Here is a 4,815-nt window from a genome sequence, read left to right on the forward strand (position 1 = left end):
ACCTCCCCTTTGCTTTCCGAGGTTTTCTTGACTGCCAAACCTTATTTTCTGTCTTATTTCACGGAGCCCCTCATTTCCCATTTTCTGATTCGCTACATGCTTAGCGAGGGCCTCTGTTCTGGCAGTCTTGGTGCCAAAGGGAGCTTAAGAGGGTTCAACGCTGGTCGACCACTCTCGACATGTCGTAGACACTCGAGTCACGGCCCGGGGGTTAAAAAGAAGGTCCCCTTCACCCCGAGTAGTCCGAGTGGCGCTGGCTACCACCCCCAAGTGCAGGAAACAAAAATACCTTAACATAAATACCCGAGAAAGTGCTGGGGAAACAGCCCCGCCGGTAGCGTAGTGGTTATCGCACCAGACCGGTATTCTGGAGGTCGTGGGTTCGGATCCCACCCGGCGGACATTTTTTCACCACTTTCTTTTCGACTCAAAAAATTCTTCATCTCTTTCTATGACCCACCACAACCTCCCCTTTGCTTTCCGAGGTTTTCTTGACTGCCAAACCTTATTTTCTGTCTATATATATATATATATATATATATATATATATATATATATATAGACTAACCTTCCGTTGACCAAAAGTGCAATACAACCGCAATGCGTTTCATTTATTTACGTTTGACACAATTCCGGAGTATTACGCGGGAGTCGCGGCACAAAAACGCCAGCGTACATCGGTTGTCGCGGCGTAAACAAATGCCGCCTGCAGATGTCTGACGAACGACCGCTTCCGGAGGAATTTAAAGAATAACAAAAAATAGTGCCGGTACTCGGAAGCGTTATAGCTTATTTAGTGGCTTTAGTCAGAACGTCATAAAAATTAATCAGCCCTTCCAGTCGGCGAAGAAGGACTAGAAGCAAAGCTGTGGTTTCACCTCAACCGACGTATCTATCCACGAAACAAAACACATTTGTTTGTACTTAGTGACTGTGCATACTTCGTAGTTAATTAGGTGGATCAGTTTGGAGACTGGGCTGTTATTCTAGTGGACAAACACGGGGCTGCCCGCTTCCCACCCGCAGAAACCCACGTATTGGCAGCAGACGGAAATTCCACAATGTTCACAACTTCACTGTGAACTGCGTAATTACGGCGAATAGACAAAACGCGGCCGAATGTCAGCGGATAATTCTTATGCAGTTCGTTTCGAAGTGCAGTAGACTCTCGATAAACGGAACTTCAAGGCACCGGAAAAATTAGTTCCGTTTAACAGGAGTTCCGTTTACTGAGAGAGATGTTCTAAGGTGCAAATATTTATGTGCGTACACACTTCTAAGGGCATTTCATGGAACTTTAACCCCTAGAAAGTGACTGTAGCTGATAGTTTTCAGAAAGCAAGAAAACTACAAGAAGCGTAGGCACAGCATTCACAAAGTTGATTTGGCAACAATGAGTCGCTGTGCACTACAAAATGCGTCAATTATTTTTGTTTGAGTCCTTGCAACTGCATCTTCACGGAGGCTAGAGGCCTCAACTTCGCGAGTGCTTACGAGCCACCGAATTTAGAAGACGGCAACGTGGTAATGAAGAACGAATAGCACAACGATGGCACGAACGAGGCAGAATGAGCTGAGCCCTATAACCTCAGCGTCTTGAATCGAGACCAAACGACTGGAACAAGAACTGCGATGCTGCATTCATTGTGCTGATACGGCTAACCACTTACGAGACGAGGCTTGCGAGGCCAAAAAGGCTAAAAAAGCATGGAGAAAGAAAAAAAAAAAACAAGAACGAAACAGCCGGAACCGTAAAAAGCTGATTCTCATGCCAGTGGATTTCACAAGAAGTTCCATTTCTGGTTCCGTTTACACGGTGATGTGGAAATTTTAGTTCCGATTACCGAGAGTTTTTTTACGTTATCTGAATACAAAACCAACCAAATTCCAGGCAACTGTTCCGTTTAAGCGGCAATTCCGTTTAGGCGATTTCCGTTTATCGAGATTCTACTGTAGTTTCAAAAAAAGATCAGTCACCACAATTTTTTGTTACAACGGGCCCTCCGTAGACGGCCCTGCATTGACAGCAGACAGGGATTATGTAACGTTCACAAATTCACTGTGAACTAACTAACTGCGACAACAACAAAAATGAAACTCGGCACAATGATAGAGTCGTCGTAGCGGCCAATTTCAGTTTTCTTTTTTTTTTCAAGACAACTACATTCGTTTGAGAGCTATAGAACATTCGCGAGAAGCTGGAGACGCCAATTATTCGTGCCGAGGCGACACGTAGACGTTAAATTCCTCCAGAGTCCCGTTCTGATATCTCCTTCGGCCAGTAGCCACTTCAGACATGGCCTAACCTAACAAAGCAATCCCACAGGATTCAAACTGCAATAGCTAAGCATCATTTGCATTCAAGCTTGTTTTGCGTTTGAGGAAAGTCCGTTCATTTGTGTACGGCGTTACTGATGGAGCTATGTTTACGGTAGCTGGGACTGGGCGCTTCGACCACGCGCACCTGACTTCGTCACGCAAACGGCAGATGGTATCTTTTCTCTCTAGCTACGGTACCGAGGAACACAACCGCGGCATGGCGCCTATTTCGAACGAAGCTCCTACTGTCGCCGCTTCGATTTCGCTGACGGCATAGGCTCGGGAGAGCTGTGTAAATCTTTGATGTTTCGATTCGGCACGTCTCTGACATTCCGCAGAATTGCCCATTTGTGAGATGCTCCTTCTGAAACCTGACAGCCATCCTATCGGCTTGCTGCAGGAATACCCCACACTGCTTCCTGAGTGCGATTCGTGTTCGCTAACATGCAGGCTGCCATCATCACTGATGAAATCGTTGCAAGGGACGCTGACTCGCCATCGCATCACGGTTACACCGCATGTCCATCTCGATGCATTATCGAGGGTTCCGTTTTCTTTCAGATTCAGTTTCTACGGCACGTGCCGTGAATGTACTGTGACTATTTTCCTCAGTTTGTTTTGGGGCTTACGTGTCTCATACACACCCTGTTTCAGGTAACAGACGTGCGGACGTACACGATCGAACGCGTGAAAGATTAACTGACAATGCTGTCACGTTTCAAACGGTTAGCATGACACAGAACAGTAACGGCCGTGGTAAACAAAAACAGCCGTAGGAGTGTTTGGAAAGCCCCCATTAACCGGGAGAGACTGAATTGAGGATCCTAATGTATGGGTCCCGCCGCTACCCGAACATCGGCGGCCTTATACTGCGGGTATTCAGGCTAGCTCTGAAAAGGACGGCGGTTTTTGCCTCCTAAAAAAGGCAGAAACCGCCGTCCTTTTCAGAGTGCTGTGACGTTGAAAGGAGCGGCTACAGGTTGTTCGAATGCCGGTATCTCACAGTGCTGACGTTTCCGCCCGCCTGTCTGGTCAATTGCTCGAACATCACAGAATACCGCTAGTTAAAGTTCACAGACAGTAAAAACTTATACCGAGACTTCGAAATGAGGACAAAAAAACAACAACAATTGACACAACGTTTTCGCAGCTTGACCACCAGCGTTACACAGTAAAATATTTTCTTCGTCGACGCAAAAATCACAAAACGAAAGCGTCATTGCCATACGACAATGTTTGAAGCAAGGAGGAGGAGGAATACCTTTATTATCAGAGGGGGCATAAATGCCCTTTTCGGGAAGGAGAGCGACACGAAGGAAGGAAAAAGTTTGCTAAAGCTATAGATTACACTAACAGAGCAACGACATTTCATTAATGTTATTAGTGTGACTGAGTAGTCCCTGGGAAGCAAATCCCACTCCCGGTGACTAAAAAAAATCATCAACCAATAATAGGCCAAGCGTACTTTGGTACACGAAGCGCCCCCCTCTCCCCCCCCTCCTTTTTTTTTGCGACCATAGGAGCAGCAGGGCAGCCTCAATGTCATTTCTCGCTGGGGTGAAAAGAAAAAGCTTTCACGATGCCATGAGTTGGATCGAAGTCCAAAGTCCGCTTTAACGATGCCATGAGTTGGATCGAAGTCCAAAGTCCACGCTCCCAAATTCCAAAATGCAAACTGCCGAAGTCCAAAGCCCAATTTCCACTTCAACTAAGCCAAAAGGCCAAAAGCCAACGCCCGCGCGACGAACCCGAATGCGATGATGGAACGTTCCTCATCCTCAGCGATTCTACTACGATGCGAATGCGTCTTCCAGTGCTATACCGTATCGTGTTTTGTGCGTAAAGACCTCCCATTGTCTACGTGTGTGGCGTGATAGATGTGCCTCTGTGGAAACCTACTGTGTGAAGGTGGCTTTCCTGCAGTGTGTTTTGTTGTAGCATCACCATTAGTGAGGCACAGGAATCTTCACTTTAAAAAGGTTCGAGAGAAGATGAGCACCGAGATACGCGGAGCCCCCATTCCGTCTCCCAAAGAGGACAGCGTGATTCCCACCATCGCCCCTTCACGTTCGCCGCAACTGCATATAGTCATTGCCATTACTGTAAACATTACCATAAACGTGCTTCGCATTCAAGAACTGTGTTATGCCCTTGCCGGTGCGCTTGGTGGCGATACCGCAAAGTCCACATGTCCCTAAGTACTGCCCCTCCACCCCTCCAACAAGCCCTAAAAAGTAGCGTATCTGCCTTATCGATAACCGATTCCACCCCGCTTGATATATGTGCCTTGTTTGTACGCGCAAGTTTTGTTAGATGGACTACTTAACGAATACGGAGGAAGCTCACACTAACGCGTACGTGGCACTTGAAGGGAGCGAAGCTGCACGCAACCTTCACGACCATCACGAAGGTTTAAGTCTATGATTACAGGCGATTTGCTTTTTCGCTGCCGCAACGACCTTTAATCCCATCATTGTTAAATGTGAACTTCTTTCA

The 4,815-nt window shown here is 46.8% G+C and overlaps 1 non-coding gene across 1 annotated transcript; it reads left to right on the forward strand.

The window, feature by feature from the left end:
* Positions 1-328: 328 nt before the first annotated feature.
* Positions 329-401, forward strand: Trnat-ggu (transfer RNA threonine (anticodon GGU)). Its single transcript has one exon. It is a non-coding gene; the product is annotated as a tRNA-Thr (tRNA).
* The last annotated feature ends 4,414 nt before the right edge of the window (positions 402-4,815 follow it).

The sequence above is a fragment of the Haemaphysalis longicornis genome, unplaced genomic scaffold (assembly GCF_048455015.1).
Source record: "Haemaphysalis longicornis isolate Haplotype H1 unplaced genomic scaffold, Haemaphysalis longicornis Haplotype H1 scaffold_1, whole genome shotgun sequence".
In the NCBI taxonomy this organism is placed as follows: Eukaryota; Metazoa; Arthropoda; class Arachnida; order Ixodida; family Ixodidae; genus Haemaphysalis; species Haemaphysalis longicornis.